This window comes from Lynx rufus, unplaced genomic scaffold, assembly GCF_022079265.1.
Source record: "Lynx rufus isolate CCGP_SWC_20201006 ecotype Redwood Valley unplaced genomic scaffold, mLynRuf1.p SCAF_1, whole genome shotgun sequence".
Classification (NCBI taxonomy): domain Eukaryota; kingdom Metazoa; phylum Chordata; class Mammalia; order Carnivora; family Felidae; genus Lynx; species Lynx rufus.
Window position 1 is genome coordinate 169546600 of NW_025814823.1, and position 17440 is coordinate 169564039.

General features: G+C 35.7%; 1 protein-coding gene across 2 annotated transcripts in view; it reads right to left on the reverse strand.

The window, feature by feature from the left end:
• Positions 1–15063, reverse strand: part of PJA2 (praja ring finger ubiquitin ligase 2) — a 68966-nt gene extending 53903 nt beyond the window's left edge. The window contains exon 1 of one of the 2 annotated variants that reach the window (XM_047090139.1): positions 14955–15063. The gene's annotated coding sequence lies outside the window, so the exon portion shown is untranslated. Of the gene's footprint in view, positions 1–14389; positions 14487–14954 lie in introns of those variants that run through there. The other variant, XM_047090148.1, reaches the window with a different exon arrangement.
• Between the last annotated feature and the right edge of the window lie 2377 nt (positions 15064–17440).

Below are 17440 nucleotides of genomic sequence, written 5' to 3' on the forward strand. Positions count from 1 at the left end.
TAATCTACTTGTTTTCAAGCCCTGTGACCCCCGCTGTGATAACTTTTGACTACTTCTGAGCTCAGTCCCCTGATTTGAATCCCGTGTTCTCCTGTGTGTGTGTGTGTGTGTGTGTGTGTGTGTGTGTGTGTGTGTCTTTACTAGAAGATCAAGTATTTGTTTCAGAAATTTTATGTAAGGAGGTAAACTTTGGGTCCTTGCATGTCTGAAAAAATTTTCATCTATCCCTCAGGATTTGGGTATAGTTCAAGAAAAAACATTTTTTTCCTAACTCTGAAAGACATGGTTTTCCAGCATCCCATGTTGCAATATGGCATCCCATTCTGCCAATTTATTTCTCAGTTTTTGGTAAGTAAACCAATTTTTCTCCCTGGAATATTTAGGATATCTTCTTAATAAATGGTATTCTATAATGCCACAAGGACTTTTTTAGGGGCAGGCCATTTTATAATTTCTCCTACACAGCCACTATTGGGCTGTTTTAAATTTTTTTTTTCAACGTTTATTTATTTTTGGGACAGAGAGAGACAGAGCTCCAACAGCAGAATTGAAAGAGTTGTGATTTTAAAGACAAAGGCCTTATTTTATTTGTACTTGCATGCACTAGGTCTATTAAACGCTTGTTTCTACTGCACTAACACAGTATGTATGTAAATGATTGGACAAATGAATGAATGAACAAACATGTGCTCCTTTCTCTGATGGAAATAAAGAAATATAATGAAAAGAGAGGGCTAAGTGTTGGGTACACTTGGATCTAAATCCCAACTCTGATACTCAGGCAAGTTAAATGAAAGCTAGTGGTAGTTTAAGTGATTTAAAAAAATATATATATATGAATAGTAATGAATGAAAGGAACTTAGGCAAACAGAGTAATGAGTGCTCATATTCCTATATGGACACAATATATACTAATATTGGTACACAGTAGACCTACATCTTGAATTGTCTTTGGTATCAACATATTTCTACTCCAGTGAGTAATCAACTAATAACAAAGCTTGTATAATATTTAAAAATAACACATTTATTATTTTTGCAACATAGCCTACCTACTTCAGTAACATCATCGAACCTCTATGAGAATAATACAGTAGAATAATTAAAAAATAATTCTTTGATAAAATTTTTTTAACACTTCTCCCTTCAAAAAGCACAGCCTAATCTGCTCCCTATCAGGGTGGGTTGTACTTAGACACTTGTTTCTATTGAATACAATGTGACAGAAATGACAATGTATAATGAACAAAATTATGGCATAAAAGGCATTGTGGCTTCCTCCTTGCTCTCTCTCAGCTCCCTCTCCCTGGGAAAAGCAAGCTGCTACATCATGGGATCATTCAGGTAGTCCTATGGAAAAGTCAATGTATTCCTACCAAGAGCAGAAGGAAGTGAGGTATTCTGACAACAGCCATGTGAATGAACCACCTAGGAAGCAGCACCTTAAGTCACAATCAAACCTGCAGATGACTGCAGTCCCAACCCACATCTTCAGGGTAACCTCACGAAAGATCTTGAGACAAACCACCCATTCAGGTTGCTCCTGAATTTCTCACCTACAGAAACTATGGTCTACTGAAGCATAACAAATTATCCTGTAAAAATTAACAAACACAAATAACTTAAATTATATTATTTTATAGAGAGAGAGAGATAGATAGATATGGATAGATAGGTATGTGGATACTGAATTTTCCTGTATTTCCACCTATTATGAGAACGAAGCTCTTTTAAAACAATGTTTGAGAGAGAGAGAACGAGCAGGGGAGGGGCAGAGAGAGGAGGGAGGGAGACAGAGAACCCCAAGCAGGCTCTGTGCTGAAGGCCTTCAGCACAGAGCCTGACACAAAGGGCTTGAAACTCAAGAATTGTGAGATCATGGCCTAAGCCCAAATCTAGGGTCAGACTTTTAACCGACTGAGCCACCCAGGTGCCCCAAGAACAAAGATTTTCTAATGCCATCTCATGAAAGTATATTTTCTCCCTTTGAAAGAGCTGCTTATTCTCAGCATAGAAAGTGCCAGGTTATGGCTTACAGAATTAAAATGAATTATACTTATGTTTTGTTTGCTGGCAATCTCAGAACTGTTGCTTAGCTCTTACATTCTACCTATCACCTAATAAATATTCACTAACTAGCTACTGAATCAGGAACACTTACTTTTAGAATTTAAATCTGATTTAAATGAAGTTTTAGGCAAAGCGAAGGAGAAATCAGTTGAACTTCCAGAAGAAGAGCTTCAACTGAAAGCTTGGATCTTTACACCTGTGACCCATTTGCTGGGAGCCAAAAATAACTCACTTTTTTTAAAAAAAAGCTGAGACATAATTCATATATATTAGATCAGGTATACAACATAATGATCTGATGTTTGTACATAGGGCTAAATGATCATCAAAGTAAGTCTAGTTAACATCCATCACCATAAATAGTAACAAATGAGAACTTCTAACTTGTATTTTGTTAGTAACCTTCAAATATACAATATGGTATTAATAACTACAACACCATGCTATACACTACAACCCTATGACTTATTTATTTTATAACTGAAAGTTTGTACCTTTTGCCCCCGTGCTCAACAATTTTGCCTGCCTCCCACTCCCACCTCTGGCAACCACTGATCTGTTCTACGTATGAGGTTTTTTTTTTTTTTTTTTTAATTCCACACATGAGATCATACAGTATTTGTCTTTCTCTGATTTATTTTGGTTAGTATAATGGCTTCAAGGTCCATCCATATCCATATTGTTGCAAATGGCAACATTTCATTCTTTTTTATAGCTGAATAATACTCCATTTTGTATGTATGTGTCTGTACACACACAACCCACTTTTTTTTTTTTTTTTTTTGGCCTGAGGAAGATCAATCAATCAATCTTCCTTTTTTTTTTTTTTTGTGTTGTCTAAAACAACAGAAATTTATCTCTTACAATTCTGGAGGTTAAAAGTTCAAAATCAAGGTGCCAATGGGGTCATATTTCCTCTCAAAGGCTTTGGAGGAAATTCTTTTGTACTTCTAGCTGGTGGTGAATGCCAGCAAACCTTTGCATTCTTTGGCTATATACCACATCTTCTTTATCCATTCACCCATCAATGAACACTTAGGTTGTTTCCATATCTTGGTCATTGTAAATAATGCTGCAGTGAATATGGGAGTGCATGTCTTTTCAAGTTAGTATTTTTGTTTTCTTCGGATAAATACCCAGAAGTGGAATAGCTGGATCACATGGTAGTTCTATTTATTAATTTTTTGATGAATCTCCATACTATCTTCCATAGCGGCTGTACCAATTTACACTCCCCCCAAGAGTATACAAGGTTTTCCTTCTTTCCATATCCCTGCCAACACTTGTTATTTCTTGTCTTTTTGATAAAAGTCATTCTAACAGATATGAGTTGATATCTCATCGTGGCTTTGATTTGCATTTCTTTGATGATTAGTGATGTTGAGCATCCTTTCATGTACCTGTTGGCCAGGTACATGTTGTCTTTGTACGCTGTCTTTGGGAAAACGTCTACTCATTTCCTCTACCCATTTTCTAATTGGATTGTTTCTCTGCTATTGAGTTTTATGATTTCTTAATATTTTAGATATTGACCCTTTGTCAGATATATAATTTGGAAATATTTTCTCCCATTTATTAGGCTGCCTATAAATAACTCACAGTTAAAGCATCTTTTCTAGAAATAACAAAGTTGAGACACAAATACAATTTAATCCAACAATATGAAGAGCAAAGATTCTTGATTATTCTTCCCGGCCCTCTGCAAAATTTGTTTTATATTCTCTCATATTTCCCTTTATATATATGTGCCTGCAAAATGCCCTAAAAATGGCTCTTAAAAATTCCTTACAAAACAAAATTCTAAAATTATCTGGCCTGCAGTTCCTTTCAGTAAAATATTTATTTATATAGAATGTTGGTGATTATTATCATATTTGAGCTATAAGTTATAGAATACAAACTTCATGACAAAATGACTTTACGATAAACTACGACAAATACAGCTAGAAAGCTGTTCCATATATGCCGGAACTAATTACACTTTACCTTAGTTTACTAACATTATCTTTCTATTTTCAGCTACTAAGGCAAAGCAAATATTCCAAGAGGTTAAAAAAGTATCTACTCTGAACAATCTAAGCTTGCAATTAAAGTACTTCTCACACTTACATATTCTTTTTAATCTATCTCTAGATTTATCGTGTCTTCTAGTCACAAGCACAAATGGTTTCTTTTACATATAAACAATGCAAAATATTCCACTAGATGTAATTAATAGATACCCAATTAATAAGGACAGAGGTGATATTATTCCTATATATTGCTATAAACAAATAGACACATGAATAAAATCAATTGCGGTAAATCAAATAACATATTACCAACCGCTGGACTTCTAGGTTATACACAAGAAAACTTCCAGGATACGACTACCAGATTCTGTACATGAACAACTGTAGAAATGATAAGAGTACCTAAATCAGAGAGAAATTTTAAAAGTACAACTGTTAAACTTCTCAGATCAAATGGGCTTGCTATCCCTAGTAATGTGACGAGATAATATGATAAAAGGTTAAGCGTATTTAACTATTACCTTTCTTGACAATGTTTCTGTAAATTATTGTAAAAGAGGAACAATAAACTCAGCACTGATACAGTGAAAATTACACTGAAAAACATAAAATATATGTAATCAGAAAGAGACCATTTGATAATCCAAACTTTTGTATTTAAGTAGTTATAAAACTGTATTTCCAATTTCTGTTATGGTAAAGCCTCTATCTCACCAAATGATTATAAACTGTTACTCTATTTAAAAAAATTGTTACAAACTGCTATTTCTAAAAGACTAACCATACAGAAAAACCTGTGAAGAAAGAACTGAATGAGAATATAACCAACACACTAGAACAATAAAGATTTTCTCTGGTTTACTGGAAATATAACTGGCTAAGGGGGAAAAAAAGATTAAAGTCGAAGACAAATTGAGATGGAAGAATAAAATATCAATCCATCAAAAAATAGGATGAAGAATATTCTTCAAATTTACCTCTCATTTAGATAGGAAGATCTGATTCAGATGTGGCACAAAAAGGGCCCTGGCTCAACTCACCCTCCTATGGGATGCCAAGAAAAATCAGTTTCAAATCAAGAAACAGCACAGATTTATTTCCATGTCAATGAGTGAGCCAAGAAAAGAAATAACAAGAGTACAGGAAAAAAAGGAAAATAGAAAATTCAATGTTATGCATACCAAATGTAGCAAATTTCATTTGATGATAAAAATTCACAAAATGTGCTCAGAACAAATTAATACACCTATGATATTTAGAGACTTGGATGCCTGCTAACCACAAGAAAAAAAAAAAAAGAGCTTATGTGTGTGGGTTTGGGAAGATAAAAAAACAAGCATGACAAAACGCTGATGCAAGATGTTGTGTAAGAGTGGTTCCTTATACTTCACAAAAATTTGTTTAGAAATTTTCATGATAAAATCTTTTCAAGTATTTTCCTTTTCTCTGCACTCATTTGTTGAAGAACTATTAAGTGAAAAACTCTTAAACATATGTTACAGTTCAATGGATTTTTACATATATTATATATCTGAATAACTACCATGTGGTTCAAGATATAAAACATTACCATCATTTCAGAAGGTTCTCTCTTACCCCTTCCAATTTATTAACTCCTCTCAATCCAGAGGCAACCACTTTCTGGACTTCAACTCCCCCAAATTAGCTTTTACTGTTTTAAAATACACAAGTGGAATTATACAATGTGAACTCTTTTGCGTCTATCTACTTTTGATCAACACAATTCGTTCATGTTGTTATAAATGTTCCTATACATAAATTCTGATGCAATATTTTGTTGTTTTTTCAGATCGAAATGTTTTCTAATTTCTATTGTGACTTCAGATTAATGCACTATTTAAAAATGTCTTGCTTAACTTCTAAACATCTGGAGTCTTTCCAGTTATTTTTCTATTACTGAACTGTAATTAATTCCACAATGATCAGAAAACAAGCACTACATAATGTCGATCTGAAATTTGATACTTCTTTAAGAATTAGAATATTTTGTCAAATGTCCCAAGTGCACTTAAACAAAAAAAAAAAGGTATAGTCTTCAGTTGTTAAACACAATGTTCTATAAATGTCAATTATGTCAAGGTGATTAATCATGTCATACAAATTTTATTCCTTTACTGATTTTTTTACATGACTGTTCTATCATTTACTTAAACATGTATTTAAAATCTCAGCTATGAATACATACCTATCTTCCCTGTTAGTTATACTAATTTCCCCACTCAGAATCTATATTATTAAGTGAACACATACTTACAATTATACTTTCTTGATGAAGTGACCCACATATTATAATATATTCCTCTTTACTTATTATAATACATCTTGTCTTACATCTGTTTTGTACAAATTAATACGATCAGCTTTCTTTTGGTGTTTGCAGACAATACTCAATTTTATCTTTTTACTTTGATCTTACATGCATTTTGCACTTAAAGTGTTCTTTATAAATTAAACATACATGAATCTTTATTTATTTATTTATTTTTTTAATGTTTATTTATTTTTGAGAGAGACAGAGACAGAATGCGAGTGGGTTAGGGGCAGAGAGAGAGGGAGACACAGAATCCGAAGCAGGCTCCAGGCTCTGAGATGTCAGCATAGAGCCCAACACGGGGCTTGAACCCACGAGCTGTGAGATCATGACCTGAGCTGAAGTCAGTCGCCCAACCAACTGAGCCACACAGGCGCCCCATACACGAATCTTATTTATAAGGGCTAACAATATTTGTATTGCCACTGAAGTGTCTAAACCATTTACATTTAACATAATTGCCATAATACAGATTAGCTTAAGTATCACCTTTCTATGTGTTGTTTCTTTATTCTTCCTTTCTTGACTTCTTTGGTACTGGTCAATTTTTTTTTTTTTTACTATTCCATTTTATTTCACCTACTAGCTTGTTTGAAATACCTTTTAGTATCAATATTTCAGTGGTTTCCCTTGAAATTACAAAATGCATCTTTTTTATTTGCTGAATGTTATTTCCTAGAGGCTCAGAATAACTTATCTTCCTTTAAAGAGTGTTTTAAATTTTCTCATCTCAGGTAATTACACTGCAGGTAAAGACAAAGTGTGGGTTGAATGAAAGTACAAAATATCTGAGAACTGCAGAAACAGAAAGTTGGTACCCACTCACAGGCTCTTATCTATGAATCTCTACTAGGTGCTGAAAAGATTGGGAACAGACTGGAGACTAAAGAGGCCTTCTTTCAGGGTGAAAGGAAGGTACTGATTGCCAACAAGTGAATAAAATAAAGTCCTACCTACACCTTTCACCCATACAGAAAAAAAAAAAAAAAAAAGCCTTACCCTATAGACAGAATGACACCAATTACTGTCCTCCATTGTGGCTAGAGGATAGGTAAAAGAAGAAAAACAAAACAAACCACCTTTACTACTGAACAGTGTTAGGAAATAGAGCAAGGATTTCAAGAGATGGAAAAGCAAATGAAAGAAATAAAAGACACATTGACAAATAACAAAAAGGCATTTATGGGCTCATCAAAGGACCAGGGGAAGAAGGTATAAATGAACTTCAAGACAGGTCATGAAAAAGTACCCAAACTGAAATACAAATTAAAAAAAAAAAAAAAAAAGTGTGGGGAGGAAATTAAACAGAGCCTCCAAGAAATGTAGGACTGTATGAAATGAACTACCACCTACATAACCGGATTCTCACAAGCAGAGCTGGTAAGTGGTACAGATGAAATATTAGAAGATATTCTGAGAAATTTCCAAATATTATTTAAGAGATTAAACATAAATTTGAGAAAGGCTCAGCAAACAATCACAACAAGCACTATATATAGAAAACACAAGTACCCCCAGACAAATCATTTTCAACCTGCTGTAAAAACCCAACAATAAAGGAAACATTTTTGACGCAGAGAAATGAAGAATTACACCTGACTTCTTGTCAGAAACCATACAAGCAAAAAGACAATATAAATGGCATCCTTAAAGTAACATAAGAAAAACACTGTGAACAAATAATCCTATACCCAGCAAAATACTGTGCAAGGAAAATAAAATGTAAAATAGAGTATGTTATAGCCAACCCAAGAGACTTTGTTACCAGTAGACCTGAACTACAGAAAGAGTACAAAACAGACATTTGACTCTACAAAGGAATATGGAACTCTAAAGATAATTAAAGTGAAGGTACATGCAAAAATTTTTTTCCTTATTTTTAGTGACTTCAAACCAGAACTGTATAAAGTAGCAGTCACTGATAGAACTTTCTGAGATGATGAAAATGTTCTATATCTTACACAGTTCGACCTGAAAACTAAAAGCTACCTGTGGCTACTAAGCACTTAAAAAAAATGGCTAATATACAGAAATTAATTTAAACTTAATACTAACTACTTGAAATTCAAATTAAATAGTCACACTGGCTAGGACATACTAGACAATGCAGGTCTAAAGCAAACACAGTAGCAAGGTATTATGAACTTATGGCATATATAAAAGTAAAACATATGACAATAGTAGTGCTAACATAGTAAGAAATTGGCAATATACTGTTATGAAGCACTGATACCATATAAAAAGTGGTATAACACTGCCTGTATAAAGACTGGAATTAAAGATGTATAATACAAATCACAAAGAAGCCAGTATAAATTTTTTAAACAGGCAAACTTAAGTATAAGTAATGAGCTACTAATGAAGATAAAAATAGAGAACCTATTTTTATAGGTTAAATAAAAAACTACTAAGAAGGGAGATTTAAATGTAATCACATTAATAATTACATTACACATAAATGGTCTAAACAACCAAATTAAAAAGCCATATTGTCAGGATGGGTTAAAAAAAAGTGGGTTGTCTATACCAAACCTACTTTAAATATAAAGGCATAGATGTAAAGTAAAAAGATATACTATGCAAACACTAACCAAAAGAAAGGTAGAGTGATATTAACGTCAGATAAAATAGACTGCAGAAAACGGAATACTGTCTTTATACAAAGTATGTTATTGGTCTACAAAAAAAAGAGAAACATGGAAATCAATTATAAAGATATGTTTACGTATACATTTTACATATTTATTATATATATATTTCCAAATATTTGGAAACTGAGTGATATACGTTTTTTTTTAAATTTGAAATTTATTGTCAAATTGGTTTCCATACAACACCCAGTGCAAGAATGATATACTTCTAAATAACCATGGGTCAAAGTGAAAGTCACATTAAGTATTTAGAAAATATCAACAGAACAAAAGTTGTGGGAATATCTGAAGTAGTGTTTAGAAGGAAATGAAAGTCTCAAATCAATGGCTCAAGTTTATACCTTAAGAAATCCTAACAGACTGGATTTAAACCCAAAAGCATACAAAAAGAAAACAGTAAAGAGCAAACATCAATGAAACTGAAAAGAAAAAAAATTTTTAATGCAATAAAACAAAAAACTGGATCTTTGGAAAAATTAATAAAATTGATAAACCTGGACACAAACTAGTAAAGGCAAAAGAGAGGACACATTGTCAACATGAGAAATAAATGAAAAGACATCATTACAGTAGCTATAGACAGTAAACAGATAATAAAGAAACGACTTTACGGCAATGAATAGATGAAACAGATGAATTCCTTGAAAGACACAAAGCACTAAAATTCATATAGTGAGTAAAAGTGATTCATGCAAAGACGAAAAACTTTCAAGAATAGATAACCCTAATCATCTTATACCTATTGAATGTATCCTTTAAAACCTTTCAAAAAGAGAACTCTGGGCCCAGAGGGATTAGCTTGAAAACTCTAGCAAAGATTTATCAAACAAAGACCACTCTTATCGGAAATTTTTCAGAAAATTTAACACTTTCAAATTCTGAGGCCAGCATGATCCTAATACAAAGATTTACATGAAAAGTCATCTTTTGTGGACATAAATACAAAACAGTACTCAACAATGAGCAAATCTAATCCATCAATTTATGAAAATGATAATACATCATGACCAAATGAAATATCTAGAGAATGTAAGGCTGATTCAACATTTAAAAATAAAATATTAACAGACCATATGATCATCTCAATAAATAACAGTAAAAACATCTGACCAAACTCAGTGTCCACTTGTTAAAAATTCTCAGCCATCAAGGAACAGAATGAGAACACAGTTAACTTCATAAAAGGCCTAGTATACTTAAAATGGTAATATAGAATATATAGAATATATAATAATAATTTGATAAAAAGGCCCTATTATACTTAATAATGAAAGACTGAAACCAACAAGTCACTTCTAAAAAAATTTTATGGAAAAGCAAAAAACTACAACAGCCAGGATGATTTTGAAAAAGAGTAGGTCAGGTGGCACCTGCATGGCTCAGTCGGTTAAGTGTCCAACTCTTGATCTCGATCTCGGCTCAGGTCATGATCTCGTGGTTCATGAGTTCGAACCCCGGGTCAGGCTCTGCACTGACAGTGAGGAGCCTGCTTGGAGTTCTCTCTCCCACTCTCTCTGACCCTACCTCACTCATGCTTGCTCGCTCTCGCTCTCTCTCTCTCTCAAAATAAATAAATAAACTTTAAAAATTTTTAAAAAAATAGTCAAGTCAGTCAAAGAAAGACAAATACCATATGATTTCACTCATATGTGGAATTTACAAATGAGCAAAGGGACAAAAAAGAGAGAGGCAAGCCAAGAAACAGACTCCTAAATAGAGAACAAACAAAATAGAGAACAAAAGAGAGGTGAGGAGGGAATAGGTGAAATAGGTGATGGGGGTTAAAGAGGGCACTTGTGATGAGCAATGGGTGTATGGGAGTGCTGAATCACTATATTGTACACCTGAATCTAATATTACACTGTAGGTTAACTAACTCAAATACAAATAAAAACTTAAAAATGAAGTAAGTACTGCAAATAAACAAAGTTGGGAGTACTCACACTACCTGATTTCAAGATTTACTGTAAAGCAACAATAACCATGACAATGTGGAACTGGCAAAACGACGGGTATAAAGATCAAGGAGTTGGTCCAGAAATAGACCCACATATATGGACAACTGATTTTTAACTAAGTTAATTCAATGAGGAAATCAAAGGTTTCCTAACAAATGGTGCTAGAACTGAGAAAACAAGCCTTAACCCTTATCTCACACCATATATAAAAACTAACTTAAAAGGTATGATACACCTTGTCATAAAAGCCAGAACTATAAACCTGTAGAAGAAAACATAATCTGTACAACTTTCCACTAAGCTAACTTAGAACACAGAAACACAAATCCTAAAAGGAAGATTGATGAACTGAATTTAATCGAAATTAAAAACTCTTCTGTTCTGAAAAGTTAGGAAAATAAAAAGGTAAGCTTCAGACTGCATTATGTGTGTATGTGTCTGTGTGGGTCAAAGGACTTCTGCAAAAAAATACACAAAGAATACGTACAACTCAGTGAAATAAACAATATTTACAAATAAGCAAGATTTGAACCGATACTTCACAAAGGAAGACACACAAAGGACCAAAAGCAAATTCTCAGCATTATTAATCTTTAGATAAATGTAAATTAATATTATAGTGTGATATAACTACATACTCGCTAGAAGGACTAAAATGAAAAAGTCTGAAATAACCAACTGTTGATGAGGGTATAGAGCAACTGGAACTGTACATGGGAAGCTGTGTGGCAGGTTTTTACATGTAAACATTCAGTTACAATACAATGCAACAGATGCATTTCTAGATATTTACCCAAGAGAAACACAAAACTTCATGAACGGATGTTTACAGCGATTTATCAATAATACCCCCAAACTGGAAACAATCCATTTATCCATAAATATGTGAAATAGTCAACAAACTGTGGTAGACCAATACCATGGACTGCTACTCAACAATTAAAAGTCATGAATCAGTTAAACACAGAAAAGTATTTAGGATTCTCTAACCCATCATGCTAACAGAAAAAAAAGCTAGATGCAACAGAGTATGTAATTCCATTTATATGAAACTCTAGAACAAATGAAACCAATTTACAGTGAGAAAGAGAGGACAATGGTTTCCTGGGGCTGAGGGGTAAAAATGTCACTGCATAGGGCAGAAGGGAACTTCTGGGAATGAGAGAAATATTCTCTATCTTGATAGTGGTAATGAAAACATTCTACTGTTGAATGTGGTGCTGGTGATAGGGGTGTACGTGTTCGTCAAGACATACTCAACTGTCTATTTTAAATACACACATTTTATTGTATGTAAATTATGCTCAAAAAAGGTGATTCTTTAAAATGGAACTCTTTTGGGAAAATATAAACCAAGGAATAATGGTAATGCCCTTATATAACCGCTAAAAAGAAGTCAAAAACATCAATAAAATTCAATACCCACTATGGTTTTTAAAAATGTCATCCGAAATTAAAAATAACAATAAAATCACCTTGGAAAGCCAAGAACAGAAGAAAATATTTTAACTTAATATTCTCTTTATCAGAAAGTTTCAGCAAACATCATAACCGATGTTTAAAAAATCAGAAGCATTCCCCTCAAAGACAGAAACAATATGTTTTTAGCTATCACTATTATTCAAAATTATATAGGAAGTATACCAGCCAAAGCAATGAGGAAAACACCTAAGTTATAAAAAAAAAAAAAAATGAAAAGAAAGCCACAAATCTGTAAAAACTTTCAGACAATCATCAACTCAAGTGATTAGATACATGATAAACAAAAAAATTCAAAAGTTTTCCTATAACCAGAAAGAGAAAATTTTACTGAAAGTTTCCATCCACCAGAGCAAATCAAATCATAAGATAGCTAGGAATATTAGAAAGGAATGTGATACATATGGGGGGGGGGGGGCGGGGGACCTATAAAACTCAATACTTAAGAATATAAAGCAAGATGTGAATAAAAGGGAAAGACATACCATACATGCATCCTTTTCTGAGGGGAGAGGCTCGGTATCATAAAGCTCAGTTTGCCCAAAATCAATCTAAAATTTCAATATGACATCATTCAAAAAACCTAAGGATTTTTCATTTAATTTATAAATTGAGTCTGAAGTTCATCTGGAGAAGAAATGCATAAGAGTGAAGTAATTTTGAAAAAAGGGAAAAATGGTTATCAAAATTTTAAATATGCATACCCTTTTACCTAGCAATTCCATTGATAGGAATCCATGCTCCAGAAATAATCACATACAGAGGAAGTTTCCCTAACAGTTGACTTTTAGGATAAAGGTAGGACTACAAGGGGGGTGGGAACTGCACTTTTTACCATTCTTCCACACTGTTTGAATTTTTTTTTAATTATTTAAGATTTAAAGTTTGTAATTAAAAACTAATCAATACATGAAAAAGTTGGTTTCAAATAAAGCATTATTTGTGATTGCAAAAAAACTAAATGTCTTTCAATAAAGGAATGGTTAATTACAGCTCATTCAAACTAATGAAATACCTCTTAACCTTTGTCAGTATCCGAAAGACCTATATATAACAAATAAAGATGTCCAACACATAAAAACAAGTGAAAGAAGCAAGTGATATACCAATGTGTCTGGTATTCCTCCCACTTCTCCCCCCCAAACCCAACTTTACATGTATGTAAATGTGTTCAGAAATGCATTTAGAAAGATGCACAGTAAATGGTTAACTTTAGCCAGTGGAGTGGGGCTGGGGGATGAAAAATGTTCACTTTTACCTGACAGTCCTTTTTCTAAATTGTTAAATTTTACATCAAGTTTGCATTTCTGTAATTAATTTTTAACACTTAAAATTATTTTATATAAAAATGACATGAATTCTAGGAGAAAAAAACTAAAAAAATAGTTTAAACGTTTATTTCTGTTATCACCATGTTTATTTACATACTCTTCAAATGATCTGTAGTCTTCAGCAGAGGTGACTGCCATTTTAAGGAAATTCAACTGACCAACTAGATTATGATAAAAAATAATACAGTGCGCCTTTTTTTTTAAGTCGTAAACTTCACAGAAACATCAGACTCAAAGCAGGTTCCATGCATACGCAAAAAATTTTAATGCCTTGGAGAGGGAAGTCTCCTAAACAGATTATTCTTCCTCCTTGCAAAAAAGAGTATTTACCTCCTCCTTTTTTCTTCAACTTGGTCTGGGCGACTTTAAACTCACCATTTTGAATGTGCGCAAAATGATTTACAAGCAGTAATCTTAGGGAAGCCAAAACTGAAGGTGGATCTGCGAGAGGGGGGCTCAAGACCTGACATCGCTAACCGGCAGAAGCATTGATGGAATGGCGGTAATATCGGGAGAAAAACGATTGTTGTGATTTGTACAGGGTGTGCTGCGTACCCGAGCCTTGGTGACAATCGGAGAAAATGCAAATACAGCCAGGAGAGCGACCGCAACGGAAGGCTTCTTGGGGGAGGAGGGGGGTGCAGGCCTGTGGCGTAAGATGGATCAGCTCTATGTGGGGTGACTGGAAATGGACAGAGAAGGCGGCTGTGAGATTTTGGTGGGGGGCACACTCATACAGCCGCCAGTTTCGGCAGAAAGGCAGCGGGGTCCTTGGCCAAGGCACCAAGGACAGCAGAAGCGGCAGCAGGGAAGAGCGGCCGGTGGACACCCCGAGATCAATCGATGCCATTCGCTGGGGCCAGCAGGCGCAGTGGCCACGGACTCGAGCGCGGCCCCAGGTCCGGGTTGGACGGGGCCCAGGAGGCGAAGAAGGCCTCTCACAGCCATCAACCCCACCCACCATGGCCGGCGCAGCGGGCAGGGACAGGCCCCACTCCTTCTCGAGGAGAGAAATTAAGAAACGGAGGGGGTGAAGGCATCAATTTCCTCGCCCCGACCCTGATATTCCTGACATCAGAACAAGCCAGATTAAAAAAAAAAAAAAAAAAAATCCCCTCACCGAACTGTGCAGCGGCTCCGGAGCGAGAACAGCGCTCGATCCTCCACCCGCCACCACCGCCTTCTTCTCCGCCTCCGACTCCTCCCCCGCGGAACGCGCAGCGGCAGGCGGCAGCGGCGGCGGTGGCGGCGGCGGCGGCGGCGGCGGCGGAAGCAGAGGCGGTGGCGGCGCGTCCCGCCCCTTGCGCCGCGGTAGAGGCGAAGGAGGAGGGCACTCAAGCCCCGCCCCGAGGCCAGCACCGACCAATAGACTCAAAGGGCCTCTGCGGGAAAAATCCACATGTCCAATCGGAACCCGAGGAGTGGGCTCACGTCAATGGTTGGGACGTGGCAGAAAAACGGAAAAATACTTGGACCGTGTGTACTCCCTGGTACTCCCTTCTCGTTCAGTAGGACTTCACCGATTGGCCGAAGAGCGGAAGGATGAAAGCACACTCCCCCCACTCTCAACCCAGTCCGGGTCTGGGCACACCTCCTTTTCCTGCAGCACTGCGACGTTCGGACAGGGGGCGGGGCACCGTGATGGGGCTGGAACGGCAAGGCCTTTTGTGGTTCGGGCTGGGAGAAAAGGCGGGGTCTCAGGGAAAGGGAAGGGGGTGTGGAGAACCAAGGGAAGAACTGGCGCAGCTAGACTTTTTCAGAAAACCCGAAGCAACAACCAAAATGGAGGCGTTAAAATCAATCCTAATTCCACTGGAAACCTGACTGACAAGGTTAAGGTCTCCTGACATAAAGTTCAAAGCGTTGCAGTTCAGATATGAGTGGGACAAGAAAAAATAGACGGAAGAAGGACACATTGGCCCATCCTGACTCGGCTTACTATCTACTGGGTTTTCCCCTCCCACCCTACAATCACACCCTTGCATCCTCATTTCTCATTCTGTTGGAAGCGGAGTATAGCGGACGCCTGCTTTCGCTCTCTATAGACCTTGCCTAATTAGAACCTTCCAGTTTGCATCTAGAGACTAACCGGCTGTCAAGGCGAGAAGTAACAGCTCCCATCACATGTAACCAAAATAAATACAACAGCTGTAGTCCCTGGACATCTTGCTTAATTTAAACACGGGTAACAGTTTACTTAATCATGTCAGTGATGCTAAATTGTTTCTTTGTCCGGCACATGTCCTTTCTTTTTCATCCTGAACATGTCCGCTTCTCTGATTACAGTCCTGCTTTCCTGCCACCTTATTCCCCAACCCCCTCAACTCCTTTCACACATATGCCCAGTGCCCAGGATATATTTATCGTGTCCCTTCCCCCAAGGATTAAGAGCCCCACTTCTTTTGCTGTCCCTGGCAACTGCAAAATCTGCCAGTGATCTCAGACTTTTTTTTTTTTTCCTGTTGGTTAAAACAAATTATCCAAAATTTACTATGGGAACTTAAGTTATGAGATTTGCTATAGGCATTTTGTGCAATCAAATCCAAGTCTCAGCCCACCCATGTAGTACATTTCTTACCAAGAAACCATTTCCCACTTGATATTTCTCTTTTACACACGTTGCTCTAGAAGCTGTGGCTCTTTTTCCATCCAAGTTTTCCCACTTTGAAAGATAATTCATACTTTAATCACATTTCTTTAATCTCCCTTAGGATGTTGCATACTGATCCAATTGGATATACCAACATGTTTGTTGGGGCAGGGTTTCTCAACTTCAATCTTTTTCATACTTGTGTATACTACTCACAGTATTATTTATTATTTTCTTTAAATGTATTTTTTTTCAATTTCTTTAGAGGGAAAGTTTATAAAAGTACTATGAATGGAAGAAAACCTCCATCATCGATTCTAGTTTGAAAGTAACAGTAAGAAAAGTGAACAAAACAATTTTTTTAAATGATGGCTAGAAACTATTGCCTACTAAAGTCTCTGAACCTAAACCCCACTTCCTGTTAAAAGGGTCTGTTACCAAGCATTAGACACTTATTAAAGATCAAGCACACAAATGGCATTTTTATCATGATGTAATCAAAGGATAGAAAAATAGAGCTAAAATAGGAATCACTTTCTCACAATGAGTCATTGTTTTTAATCCTGCATGCATGCCCCTAGTAAAGTCATCCAAGGCATCAGAAGTGATCTGTGTTACTTTTTGGGAAACACTGCTGTGGAGGCTTAAATCATGTATTCTATAATCAAACAGACCGTATTCTCATAATAGCTCCTGCATTTATAGCTGTGTGCCTCTGGACAATCTATTTACCTCTCTGGCCTCTTATTTCCAATTTAAATATGGGAAAAGTAATAATATTTACTCATGAGTCACTGAATACATTAAATAGCCTAATAAAGGTAAAGCATATCATACCATGTTGTAAGTACTAAATACATATTAGCTGATATATTATGTGTAAATAGAGATGATAATAATATGTATTATTGCCTTGTACATATAATTCTTATTGACTCCAGAGATGAGAAGCATTCCCCCAAAGCAATGAGTTGAAGATATGATGTAAAACAGTGGTCCTTAAAGAGTGATACAGA